The 14,565-nt window shown below is 39.8% G+C and overlaps 1 protein-coding gene and 1 pseudogene across 2 annotated transcripts in view; both read right to left on the bottom strand.

Annotated features, from left to right (window-relative positions):
• ZNF451 (zinc finger protein 451) overlaps positions 1-6,825 on the bottom strand; it is a 145,494-nt gene extending 138,669 nt beyond the window's left edge. Inside the window, exon 1 of the mRNA XM_082731261.1 lies at positions 6,737-6,825. The gene's annotated coding sequence lies outside the window, so the exon portion shown is untranslated. The remainder of the gene's footprint in view (positions 1-6,736) is intronic.
• LOC309864133 lies at positions 6,120-13,399 on the bottom strand (annotated as a pseudogene). Its single transcript, XR_014316686.1, has 3 exons — positions 13,330-13,399; positions 6,731-7,073; positions 6,120-6,687 (listed from the first exon to the last, which is right to left on the bottom strand). The product of XR_014316686.1 is annotated as an uncharacterized misc_RNA (transcript).
• Between the last annotated feature and the right edge of the window lie 1,166 nt (positions 13,400-14,565).

Here is a 14,565-nt window from a genome sequence, read left to right as displayed (position 1 = left end):
CTTGAGACATCTTTGGTGCAAAATGGTCGTTTATTAAAGCACAGGGACAGGACCCGTGGGCAGGAAGAGCTGCTGCCCCGGGTTGTGAGGGTAGGCATGTTATATACCTTGCGGTTGGGGGAAGGGGAGAGGAAGGGATGGGAGGTTTCAACAGAGTTTTCACATGTTAAGGAGGGCCTACAAGGTGCGGGGGTGGGGGGGGGCGGCTTGCCCTTATGGCTTCATCAATGTCTCTTAGGTCGGGCATTAACATCAAGATAGTTGGGAGATTCTTGGTGGGGTATTATGATGCTGCTATCATTTACATTCCCTTCTACCTCAGCCTCCTCCAGTTTGTGGTGGGGAGGGAGACATTAGGGCTTCAGGAACTGAGAGTTATTTGCCTCTGGAAATTTGTGCTATTGATAAGGTAACCTCCCTGTTTAGGTCTCTAGGACATCTGTAGAGCAAGGGAGATTCCTGTTCTGCAGGATTGCAATCCCTGCAAGTTAACTATTTATCGTTTTATGGCAGTCAGGGGTGCCTGAGGAATGCTACACATATGGAGGGGGGCAGGTGGAGAGGGGGTGCAAGGCGCCAGCTTTTGCTCTGTCCTCAGCCAGCCTCCTCCTCCCTCATCAGCATCAGTATTTTTATTATTTTGTTTATGCACTAAATCAGAATTTGAGTCATTAATTGATTCCTTTAACAAATCCTGAATTTTACCATGGGCTTTAGAAACATCGTGTTCCCTAATTTTTTTCTGCAGAGAAGCCTGTCTAGTAGTTTTATTACTGCGAGTAGGGGTTACTCAATATGCAATCTATTCCTTAGACACATGGACATGCTTTTCTGCTTTTGATCCCAAATGCCGAACGATTGAACAATCCTTACATCCTAATTTACGTTCTTTTAATTTCAAGCCATTTGTACTGTTCTGTAAACTTAAATGCTTGTTTTTCATTCCAACAATATGGAAGCACAAGATTATCTGTTTCTTCCTTTGATGAATATGATGGATTTTCCTCAATGATTGGTTGTTCAACATATTTGAAATCTGATTCCTTCGACTTAGACAATCCACAATGATTTTTGCTATTATTATTTCCTTGTCTGTTTTCACCTTCTTCACATTTAAAAAATGCAAAAAATCTCCCTGTCGTTTTGGCATTTTAGGGAACAGAATCTGAAAAAAAATACAAGTAAAGTTCTTGAGAACACTTTAAGGATTAATGCAAAAATTTGTTAATGATTTCTTTACAAAATTTTAGAAATAAATTTTGAATTAAAATACTTACACTGCGGGCACCTGGGTGGCCCAGTGGGTTAAAACCTCTGCCTTCCGCTCAGGTCATAATCTCAGGGTCCTGGGATCAAGCCCCACATCAGACTCTCTGCTCAGCAGGAGCCTGCTTCCTCCTCTCTCTCTGCCTGCCTCTCCACCTATTTGTGATCCCTGTCTGTCCAAAAACAAAACAAAACAAAACTTAAATAAATAAATAAATAATAAAAGACCCTGATTTTCAATTTGTACCTGTAACTTTAATATGACTTGCTATTTGGTGAAAAATTCACTATCAGTTTTTTTTAAGTTTTTTAATTTTTTTAGTAATTTCTACACCCAATGTGGGGTTTGAATTCATGACGCTGAAATAAAAGCTGGATGCTCCTCCTGAGTGAGTTAGCCAGGTGAACGTTTTTAAAATTTTATAGCCAATGTCATGAAATCTGACTATGAATGTTTGATTAACATCCAAGTGAACAGAGAAGTTGCTCATATGATTTACAACTGAGTATAGTTCCAATGTGAAAAGTGGTTAATAGTTTCATTTAACAAGAAGAAAAGTGAAAAGATGAAGATGTATACCAAAACTCCACTCACTTATCAATGACATCATCTTTGTTGAAACAAGGAAGAGTTTTCAAGTATTACAAGGTTTTCTCAATTGTTCACATAGCACACAGTCCAGCAATTTAGAGATGTATCATATTTTTAGGCTTAATCTGCATTAACATTTTAACCACCACTTTCTTAAGTTTAGATAATCAGTAAATAATAAATAAGCCCTGATTTGTAGTTTGACATTTACCTTGGTGTAAATACTCCAATCATGTTGCAGGAGCATGCTGTTATATAGTATTTCTACCACTCAGATACAATAGGTATAAATAATCTCAAATTAAGATATGATGAGTTTTGAGTATTTACTACCTTAAATGTAACAACTTATTTCCTTGTAACTTTATATACTTCAAATTTTAAAATATACTTTAATTTTTAACAATGGTTATGTTTAACAAATCCGCCCACAAAACTCCTGAAAATCTTACGATCAGTTCTTGCAAGCCAGTTCAATCAGTTCTTGCAAACCACCTCCAACACACTTTGCACTTAATGACAGAACTGAAAAACCACAAATATACTTACATCGCTAGGACAGGTGCTAAGCTCTTCATTATCACCACAGACCAGAACAATGTATTCAAGAACATGTTTTGATGGTTCTTCCTAAAAAGGAAATGAGCAAATTTACAAGTCATGAAAACCATTCAAACCAAACTTGCATTTACAATCAGGAGGTTTTGTTGTCAGAATTAGCAAGACTTCCTCAACAGAGGAAGTCTTGCAGGTGGCACAGAATAATCAGAAACAGAAGCAGCACAGGAGCAGATTTCAGAGTAGATGAGTAAGTAATGATGACAAAACCCAAAGAGAAACTAAATCTACATAGAGGAATAAAGCCATGTGGATTCCTTTTCCATTTCCTGTGGAAATGGAAAATAGTACAGGGATTGTATTAAAAAGACACATCACGGTACTATATTCTTTAACTAGCTGACTATCGATTATTTTTTAGATATCTAAACTCAAAATCACAGAGTTCTTGAATAGCTCTGCTTTATCCTCCATATCCTTATACAAGCAAACATCAAGCCCTGACTTTTTCAATTCTTTCTTTACATATATACTACCTATAGAATATACCAAGCCCTAAATACCTGGGTCAAAACCCTAAAATTTTATTCTATAGGTAAATGAACCAGTCAACAGTGCTAAGATGCAAACAGTATTAAAGCTGTGGTTCAAGATTAGGAAAGTATGAAGTGTGGGAAGACTAATAACGAGATAATCCGACAATAGTAATGTAGTACTAAAATAAAAGGCTAGAAGGACAGTAGACTCTTCTATATGTATATTACAATAAAATTTATAATAAAAGGGCTCCTTTTGTACTTACAAATTTTTATCAGTCTTTTAGCATACTGTGTTTAGCTACACACATGCGTATATGCATATGGCAAAACTCAAAGAGGATGCTGTGCTATAATGTAGACTGAAGGCTGGAAAGAGATTTATAGGAAGACTCAGGAATCCATAATAGAGTATGTAAAGTAGTAACTTTTGTATCTGAAGAACCCTGAAGCAGAGGACTGTACCCAGGAGCATTTCATCTTTAACTGATGGTACTATTAAAAAAACAAGAGAAATAAGCATATCCTAGTGGAGCCCAGCAGAGAATAGGGTTATAAAGGTAAGTAAATTCTGTTTCTGAGTATATTCTAAAACTGAATTAAATTATCACTGTTCTTTTCCTGTGGAACAATTTAAAGGCAATGGTGGAGAGGGCACCTGGCTAACTCAGTCATAGGAGCCTGACTAATTTTTTTTAGTGTATGTCCTGCTGAAGCGAGCATGGACTCTTGAGCTCCTGGTTGTGGGTCTGAGCCCCATGTTGGATATAGAGATTACTTAAAAATAAAATCTTAAAATAAATAAATAAATAAAATAAAATAAGGAGTATTTTTACTCTCTTCTTTCTGATACTAAAATTCCACTTAGAGTATACAAGCATACCTCTGAAATATTACAGGTTCAGTTCCAGACTATTACAATAAAGCGACTATCACAATAGAATCAAATGAATTCTTTGGTTTTCCAGTGCATATAAAAGTTATGTTGGGGTGCCTGGGTAGCTCAGTGGGTTAAAGCCTCTGCCTTCAACTCAGGTCATGCTCCCAGGGTTTGGGATCAAGCCCCGCATCAGGTTCTCTGCTCAGCGGGGAGCCTGCTTCCTCCTCTCTCTCTCTCTATCTGCCTCTATGCCTACTTGTGATCTCTCTCTCTGTCAAATAAATAAATAAATAAAATCTTTAAAAATAAATAATTAATTAATTTAATTAAATTAAGAGAGTTGTAAACCTCAGCTGAAGAAAATCTGGTATGTTAATTCAGTAAGAGTTTATCATGTAATTGTTTATTCCAGAGTATTTATTTTTCCAATCTCAATCTTGTAGTTTCCCTCTGTTTCTCAAAGGCACATGTTATAATACCCATGTCACTCCTGGTTCTAGTTGCAAAAAATATCAGGTTTGTAATGTCCCATTCAGGGGCATCTGGGTAGCTCAGTGGGTTAAGCCTCTGCCTTCTGCTCAGATCATGATCTCAGGGTCCTGAAATCGGGGCTCCGCGGGGAGCCTGCTTCCTCCTCTCTCTCTGCCTGCCTCTCTGCCTACTTGTGATCTCGGTCTGTCGAATAAATAAAAATCTTAAAAAAAAAAAAAAAGTCCCATTCATTTGTTTCTAAACCACAGTCAAGAGGAACCAAAATTATTTTTCCCAAAGACCCATGAAATATTCCTGCCAAATGCTTTTCCGTACTGGGAAAAAAAAAAAAAAAAAAGCCATGGTAGCTCTTCAATTTCCACAGCTACATCATTACTCTACAACACAGGGATGGCAGAACCAGCACCCAGCCTATCTTGGTACCCCAAATTTATAAGGTCCCAAGTGTCAAAAAAAAAAAGGGGGGGGGGATTGCCATATGTATTGTTAATGGGGAAGAATGTCAGGAATATAGCTTGTAAAGAAGTTCCATATGAGGGATGCCTGGGTGACTCAGTGGGTTTAAGCCTCTTCCTTCAGCTTAGGTCATGATCCCAGCGTCCTGGGATCCAGCCTGCTCCTCCCCCACCCCCACCTGCCTCTGTGCCGACTTGTGATCTCTCCGTGTCAAATAAATAAATAAAATCTTAAAAAAAAACCCACTTTCCATATGGCCCTACTGGAACAAGAAACAAGAAACATCTTAACACCGCAATGTTTAAAGAGGGGATATTATCTGATTTAGAAAACTGACATTTGGAAAAATGGTTTATCAGGATGCCCTAAACCTACAGCAATTAACAAACAAACATTAAACGGGCACTTATTTAAAGAAAAATTATACAACTTTGACAGCAAACCTCAACTAATCACGGGTTTGTAGAAGTTTCTGGCTAGCTACCACTTTAAACAGAACTCTTAGAAAACATTACACTTTTCGGTGAAAACCATCCCCCAATACATCATGACCCAGTTCCCCTAAACCTCCAAAGCATGGCTCACAGAGTCACATGTCCTTTTCTTTGTTCCAAAGTGAAGATTCCTGGGTCCCACCCTCAAATTCTGATTCAGCAGGTGTGGTGTGAGGCCCAGAAATCTGCACACTTACACTTCCTAATGCTCAGAGATCACTGTCCCAAAAGGAAGACAGTCTGAAAACCACGCGTGTTCCTGGTGATGCAGGGTCTTCCTTATGAACGTCAACTCCTGCATTATGCTGTAACGTGGTGATCTCAGAGGTTGGAGAAAGCTTCAAGCTATCTGCCTTCGCGTCACCAAGCTCCGGAAAGCTCACACTTTGAGTGCTTGCAACCCTTCTTGCTTTCTCCCGTCCCTTCCCTCTAACCTGCACGTCGTGTTTCAAAGGACGCTCCTGCCCTGCTTGTTCCAAGCACGCTCTTAAGACAGCACGACTTTGCCCACATGAAGTATATAAAGTGGCACTAATGAAGGCATAAGAAGCCTGATTCCATGTGCAACATGTCCTTTCGGGCACAGTCTTTGTGGTGGCCCCTGCAGGTGCTCGGAGACCCCTCTCGGTCAATTTCCTCATCCTGCGCCATACTCCCCAGGGCCCAGTACCTGCGAGACATCCACGCCCAGCTGCTGAACGACGGACGGACAGGCGAGGTACCATCATCACAGAACCGCTTACCGCGCATAGGTTGGGATTCTGGGAAACACCCGAATTTCGTTGCTACTTACACTGACAAACTGAATGTCATCCTCATTTTCATCCGTTGTTGCCTCAGATGCCTCAGGCCCAGCTGGAGGGACAGACTCTATCATCTATAAAAATAAGCCAGAACATGCTTATCGACATACGGCCACGTACCTGCAGGAAGAGATTCTTCCCAAAAAGAACGAAGAAGGAAGAGCTCCGTAAGACAGACAGCAAGCTCTCGAGGAAACCGAACTGAGCACAACTGCATGCAAACCCCACCAAGCACAGGACTCGATGGATGGAGTCGGGCTCTGCCTCTGCAGACGTGGAGCCATCCACAGGGAGGGACGCCGAAAACGCCTTACCAGCCCCTGCGAATTCCCCAAATCTCCTCGAGGAGGAGGGAGGCACGCACACCGCCCAGGAGCGAGCCTGTCTCAAAATGTCGCTCTCGCGGCCCGAGCAGCGGCCACAGGGACCTCCGTGGCCGGCGCACAGGGCCGGGGGCGGCCGGGCGGCCATTGTTACTGCTGGTTCCCCGCTCAGACCCGCACCAGGCCCGAACGCGGAGCTCGGCCCGAGACGCGGACACTGTCGGCCCGCCGGGGCGGCCACCGCCGCGCACCAGGCCTCACTCTCAGCAAAACACAAAGCCCTTCCCGGCTGGCCTGAGAATGCCGCGGCCCAACGCTCGCCCACTCACCTCCGACCCCGGGTCTCCCATTTCTCCGACGGCCTAACTGACAGCACCACCGCTCCTGCGGTCCCCGCCGCCGCCGCCGCCGTCGCTGCTGTCCCCGCCGCCGCCGCCACGACTTCCCTTCCCGCCCAGCACCGCTTCGCGCCGCCGTGACCCGCCCCTGCGTGAGCGCCGACGCCCCCGACGCCGCGGGCGGAGAGAGGTGCGAAACCGCTTCAAAAGGAGGAGCGACCGGCTCTGGGCCGCTATCCCCCGGAGCCTCTGTCTCGCGGTCCCGGCCTGCCTTCCCCGGGCCGCACGGGAAGCCGGGAGTTGTAGTTCTGGTCGCGCCCGAGACTGTCCCGCATCTAATTGAAGAGTGGAAAGGGACCCTCAGCGGCGGCGCTTGCGGTCTTATAGGCTGTTACCGCACTGGAGCAGTGTCCTAGAGGACCTTTCCCTCTAAATCACTGTTTCCATCTCCCCACCTTTCTTTTTTCTGTTTTTCCCTTTTCTTTTTATAGAAATATTGGTCTAGATAATCTAGATCAGTGGTGTTAAAATGCTCTTTCATTGTTTGCTCAGATCCTTACCAAATTAGCGGCCGCCTATTTTCTTATTATTTGCACGTGAATGATGCGAACAGATAGTTTATGAAAACAAATATTTACTGAAGATATTTTTGTAAAGATTTTATTTATTTACTTGAGAGAGGGACGCAGAAGCAGGGCGTGGGGGAAGGGGGAGACGTCGACTGTGCTGAGCCGGGAGCCCTGGTGGGGCTCATCCCAAGACCCTGGGATCTTGACCTGAATGGAAGGCGGATGCTTAACCGACTGAGTCTCTCAGGCGCCCCCTGGCGATATTATTTCAAACCTTTTCCTCCTAGTCAATGAACCCAAGATCACCTAACAAATCTGCAGTCCCACAAAATCACATTTATGAATTTGACTGTGGCCTGCTATGAATGAGATCACACAACAGGGGAACTATGAAGCATGTTACAAAACAAAGGAATAGAGTTATTAGGAAATTTTAGTGAAGGGTAGAGGTAGGTGAAACTTTTGTGAAGCAGTATTTTGATAGGTAGACAATTAGGGCTGTTTGTAAAGAGTTCAAGGTCACGTCTAGACTACAAAGTAGCCCCAGAGTCCTGTTAACTTGAAAACTACAGAGATAACATAGATAGTGGTTGTTGGCCCAGAACCCCCTTATCTGGAGCTCTGCCCTTGGTTTGGTGTGAAGCTAGTTTTCTGTGTCACAGGGATCAGCCAAGGGAGGGATATTTCATTCTTACTAATAGATATTCAAACAACAAAGCTGTTACTCCATGATTTTAGAGAACACATTTTCTCATTGTGAAAATAAGAAAGTAGTAGTCATCAAGGTCACCTTGACTCTACAAGTACAGTATGTCTTTGGGAGAAATACTGTCTGTTAATTTTTCAGCTGACTTTATCTCTCTGTCTGTTTTTTGAGCCCAGCAGATATTTACTTTCTCATTTGGAGGTCTGTTTTTGCTGGTCTAAATGAGAACATGGCATTTGATTACTTATGTTGGTAGCTAGTATTTGATGGATCTTTTTGATTTCTCCACAGTACACGACAACTGCAGGTGCATTTGTACCAACTAAATTTGGGACTTGCAGATGAAAGTTGAGAAAAAGAAACATCTGCTAAGATGATAAACCCAAAAGCTGCATGTAAATTAACCATTTTTAAATCTCTTAAATGTCTAGATGAGATTTGAATTTAAACAATTTTTCTAATGTTCTGGTGAGAGTTCCGTGGAATATATACTGTGAATGGATGCAGGTGGGAGTCATTCAGTTAAATTCTTGGAAAACAAACAGTAAATATGTGGCTGTAGCCCAAATATGCTCATGCCTTTCAATTCAGTAATTGTTACAGGGATAGTTTTCTCTCTTTATCCCTCTTTTTAAGATTGTACTTATATATTTGAGAGAGAGAGAGAGAGAGCATGCCTGAATGAATGGGGGTGGAGTAGAGGGAGAAGGACAAGCAGACTCCCAGCTGAGAAAGGAGACAACCCCAAGGCTTCATCCTAGGACTCTGAGATCATGACCTGAGCTGAAGGCAAATGCTTAACCAACTCAGCCACCCAGATGCCCTTGGAATAGTCTTTTTCATTTTACATATTCTAATAGATGCATGGCGATATCACTTAAATTTGCATTAACCTAATTACTAATAATTTTAAAAATATTTTTATGCATTCATTTGCCATCCATATATATACTCATTGGTCATGCCTTTAAGGTCTTCTGCCCATTATTTAAATTACTTTCTTTATTGAATTTTAAGAATTGTTTATTCTAGATTCAAGACCTTAACAGATATGTGATTTCCAAATATTTTCTCCCAGTCTGTAGCTTGCCTTCCCATTTTCTTAAAATTATCTTTCAATGAGAAGTTTCTACATTTGACAAAGTCTAATTTATGAATTTTTACTTTACTTGGTCATGCTTTTGGTAGTATATCTAAAAAATCTTTGCATAAGCAAAGTTACAAATATTTTTGTCTTTGTTTTCTCCTAGAAATTTATAATTAGGTTTTAATTTTAGGTCTGAGATCCATTTTGAGTTCATTTTTACCTTTGACAGGTATGGATTGAAGTTCATGGTTTTGCATATGAATGTACAAATGTTTCAGCACCCATTGTTGACAAGATTATCCTTTCCTCTCTGAATTGCCTTTGTACCTTTGCCAAATACCAGTTGTTCATATATCTGTGGGTCTGTTTCTAAACTTTCTTTTATGTTCTGTTGATGTATTTCTATCTTGACACCAGTACTATGCTGTCTTGATTACTGTAGCTTTACAGTAAGTCTTGAAACCAAGTGGTGTTAGTTTTCCTGCTTTAATCTTTTTCAAATTTTCAGTTTTCTTTAATTTCTCTCAGCAGCATTTAGTATTTTTCAGTATAAATATTTCACACATCTTGTCATGTTAGTCACTAGGGATTTCATATTTTTTGATGCTCTTGTAATTGGTATAGTTCTTCAAAATTCAATTTGACTTTTTAAATGGCTGAATAGTATTCTACTGTGTATATATACCACATTGTTTCTATCCTGTCATTTCTCAACAGTCACTTGTTTCCAGGTCTCAGTTATTGTGAATAATGGTGCAATGAACATAAGAGTGCAGATATCTCTTCAAGATAATAATTTTTTTCTTTGCATATATATCCTGAATTGGGATTGCTGGATCATACAGTAGTTCTATTTTATTTTCTTTTTTAGGGAGAGGGAGGGGGTTACAGGGGAAAGCAGAAGGAAAGAGAGAATCTTAAGCAGACTTCACGCACTGTGCAGAGCAATACAGAGCTTGATCTCAAGATCCTGAGATCATGACCTGAGCCAAAAATCAAGAATTTCTCTGACTGAGAAACCCAGGTGACCCTCTATTTTAATTTTTTGAGGAACTTCATAGTATTTTCTGTAATGGTGTGCCAATTTACATTTCTACCAAGAGTGGACAAGGGTTCCCTTTTCTCCACATCTTGGCCAATGCTTGTCATCTTTTGAATTTTTTACAATAACCATCTTATAGGCATGAGGTGATGTTTGACTCTGGTTTTGATTTGTATATTCCTAATGATTAATTATGTTGAGCCCTTTTTATTTTAAATTTTTAAAAAATTTTATTTATTTATTTGAGAGAGAGAGAGCCAGAGAGAGCATGAGTGGGAAGTAGGAGAAGAGGGAGAAGCTCAGCAGGGAACCCGATGTGGGGCTTGATTCCAGGATCCTGGGATCACGACCTGAGCAGAAGGCAGATACTTAACCAACTGAACCATCCAGGTACCCTGAGCCCTTTTTAATATAACTGTTGTCCATTTGTATGTCTTCTTTGGAAAAATGTCTGTTCAGGTCCTTTGCCCATTTCTTATTTGGGGATTTTTTTGCTATTGAGTTTTATAAGTTCCTGTATATTTGGATATTAACCTCTTATTGGATATGTGGGTTTATAAATATTTTCTCCATTCTGTAAGTTTAACTTTTCATTTTATTAATTATTTCCCTTGCTGTGCAGAAGCTTTTTAGTTTGATATTGTCTACTTGGTTATTTTTGCTTTTGGTTTCTATGCTTTTGGTGTCATAGCCAAAAAAAAAATCATTGTCAAGACCAATATCAATGAGCTTTTCCCCTGTTTTCTTCTATTAGATTTACAGTTTCAGGTTTTAAAAAAAATTTTTTTTTAATTTTTAACATTTTTTTTTTAAAGATTTTATTTATTTATTTGATAGAGATCACAGTAGACAGAGAGGCAGGCAGAGAGAGAGAGAGAGGAGGAAACAGGCTCCCTGCTGAGCAGAGAGCCCGATGCGGGACTCGATCCCAGGACCCTGAGATCATGACCCGAGCCGAAGGCAGCGGCTTAACCCACTGAGCCACCCAGGTGCCCCAATTTTTAACATTTTTAAAAAAGATTTTATTTATTCATTTGACAGACAGAGATCACAAGTAGGCAGAGAGGCAGGCAGAGAGAGAGAGAAGGAAGCAGGCTCCCCACTGAACAGAGAGCCTGATGTGGGGCTCAATCCCAGGACCCTGGGATCATGACCTGAGCTGAAGGCAGAGGCTTTAACCCACTGAGCCACCTAGGTGCCCCTAGTTTCAGGTTTTTTAAGTCTTTATTTTTAATTGAAGTATAATTGAGATACCATATTATTTTAGTTTCAAGTGAACAGCACAGTGATTTCTAACTCTACCACCATTCTCATAAGTGTATACATGTTTAAGTCTCCATCCCCAATGTAGGACTTGAACTCACAGCCCTACAATAAAAGTCATAGCGTTTATCAACACAGTCAGGTGCCCCCTTCTCATCTTTTCAATTCCACTATAACAAAGGGTCTTACCTTCTCCCGTACTTTTTGACTTATCCATTATTATGATTCATGGATTTCTATTTTATTTGGTGGGTAATAATTTTTGATCACTCATTGCTATTGCAGAAATAAAACTGTATTTTATTGAGGGTATGGTTGGCAAAATTGTGTATATTTAGGTGTACAATATATTTTGATGCTATACATTGTGAAATGCCACAATTAAGCTAATTAACATATTCATCAGTTTACATAGTTAGCATGTGTGTGTGTGTGTGTTTATGTGTGTGTGGTGAGAACCCTTAAGACCTCTTCTTAGGGCACCTGGCTGGCTCAAGTTGTTAGAACATGTCTTGCCCTTGGGGTTATAAGTTCAAACCCCATGTTGGATGTAGAGCTTACTTAAAAAAAAGAAATATTCTCTATTAGCAAATTTCAAGTATATAATACATTTTTATTTTAGTCACCATGCTATACATTAGGTTTCCTGAACATACGCCTTTGATAACTGAAAATTTATTCCTTTGTACCAACATCTCCCCATTTCCCCCATCCCTACAATACCTGGTAACAACTGTTTTATTTTCAATTTCCTTGAGCTCAACTCTTTTACGTTTCACATATGAGGTCATATGTGAAACATATCTGTCTTTCTGGCTTATTTTGCTTAGCATAATGTCTTCCAGGTATATCCATGGTGCTGTAAATGAAAGGATTTCCTTCCTTTTTATTTTATTTAATGAATTTATTTATTTTAAAAAGGTTTTATTTATTTATTTGTCAGAGAGAGAGAGAGAGCGCACAAGCAGACAGAGTGGCAGGCAGAGGCAGAAACAGGCTTCCCCCTGAGCAAGGAACCCAATGGGGAACTTGATCCTAGGACCCTGGGATTATGACCTGAGCCAAAGCAGCCGCTAACAGACTGAGCCACCCAGGCTTCCCTCCTTCCTTTTTAAATTTAAATTTTATGTCTGTTTATTCTTCTTTTTTAAAAATTTTTTATTTTTTTAAATAAATATATAATTTATTTTTATCCCCAGGGGTACTGTTTATTCTTCTTTAATTTTGAACAGTTTCTTTCTCAACCTTTCCTTGTCTTTCACATCATTGACATTTTTGGAGAATATAGGCCAATTATTTTACAGAATGTTGCTCAGTTTATGTTTGTTAGTCTTTACTCATGATCACGTGCAGGTTATATCCCTGGCCAGAATACTACTTAAGTGATCTTGTGTTGCTTTTAAGGATTCACATTCTGAGATACATGATATTTGTCTGTCCCTTACTGATGATGAGGATTATTATTGATAATCATCTGGTCAAAGTATTGTCCACTTTCTTCCACTTTTTCTGCTGTACATTTAGATTTTTCTCCTTGTAATTTATGATCAACCTGTGATTTAATATGCCGAGAACTTGCAAATATCCTCTCCTCATGAAACTTACACTTCAATATTGAGTATCCTCTGATGATTCTTGACTAATCAATCTTTACTCTGATAGTTGTAAATAGTAATTTTCTAACTCTACTACCCTTTCTATATTTTTAATTGACATTTTGCTATAATAAAGGGTCTTGCTATCTCCCTTACTTTTTGATTTATCTATTCATTTTTATTATGGATTCATAGATTTCAGTTTTATTCAATGAGTAATAACCCGTTAACGTCCTAATTTATTTTGGTGCTCAGATGGTCCCAGGTTTGGCCAGTTGGAGTTGTTTTTGCAGCCTCATGTGGCCATCATTCTTTGAGCAGGCCCTTACTTTTTGGCAAAATATACAATGTTCCATGCACATTTGGTACCTTCTCAGCTCCCGCCCTGGAATCCACCATTTCTACAAGGAATGCTTTATCTTTTGGTGGAAAATGGTATTTAAAAATTAAGATCTGAAAAAAACGGATACAGGCCATCTTTTAAAAAAGGATAAAAGATAGTACCTATACTCAAACCCCAAAGTTTTTTTTTTAATCCTAGGAATCAAAAATAAGCTTAGTGCCAAAAGCTTAACAAAGCTCAGAGCTAAGATTCAGTGTAAAACTTATCTCACCATTATGGGTAAAGTGACTTTGAATGGGTGCAGACCCAAAGATTCTCAGATGTGCTCATTCTTATCGTATTAAAGAGTATGGAAACTGGAATCTCAGCAGAATCTAGGTAGCGCCTTCAAATTGTTAAAACTCTAACAATAGAGGAACATCAGTGACCTGCCTATGTCATAATAAACCAAGTACATTTAGCTTGCTGCAGCAAGCGAGAACTCCCCACAGGCAAAGTTTAGGAACATTTAATCTGGAAATCAGGGAGGACTTTTAAAATGAGTAGTAGGTGCTTACAGGGCAGAATAAATGTCTTTTCTTCTAGGGCAAAATAAATAAGTGTTAATACTTGGATCAAGTGCTCTAAGAGGGTTTTTTAAAAAAGAATTATTCATTTGAGTGAGAGAGTAAGAAAATCAGAGAGAGAGGGAGAAAGAGAAGCAGACTTGCCACTGAGCAAAGAACTCCATTGTAGGGCTCCATTCTAGGATCATGACCTGAGTTGAAGGTACCCCAGGAAGAATCAGTTTTGTAAAGAGAAATTCCCCCAATGTTACAAAATTACTTAAGGAAAATCCACCCCCTCAAATTTAGCATTTTTGTTTTTGAGAGTAAAAGTTGAAACAAGGATTTAAAAATTCATCTAGAGGAAGGGTGCCTGGGTGACTCAGTCAGTTAAGTGCCTGGCTCTTGATTTCAGCTCAGGTCTTGATCTTAGGGTTGTGAGTTCAAGTCCTGTAAAAAATACTCATGAGAAAAATGATGTCATAGAACAGATGAAAATACTGACCACAGTGTCCATTATAAGGTAAAAAAATATATATCTATAGATATATAGATATTTTTTTTAAGGATTCCATCTAATAGGTAAATATCTTTTTTTTTTTTTTAAACTTTATTTGTGAGAGGGTCGCCAGGGTGGCTCAGTGGGTTAAAGCCTCTGCCTTCAGCTCAGGTCATGA

Source organism: Mustela nivalis, assembly GCF_964662115.1.
Source record: "Mustela nivalis genome assembly, chromosome: 5".
Lineage (NCBI taxonomy): Eukaryota > Metazoa > Chordata > Mammalia > Carnivora > Mustelidae > Mustela > Mustela nivalis.
The sequence above is the reverse complement of the archived record's forward strand: the minus strand, read 5'-3'. Positions and strand labels throughout refer to the sequence as shown.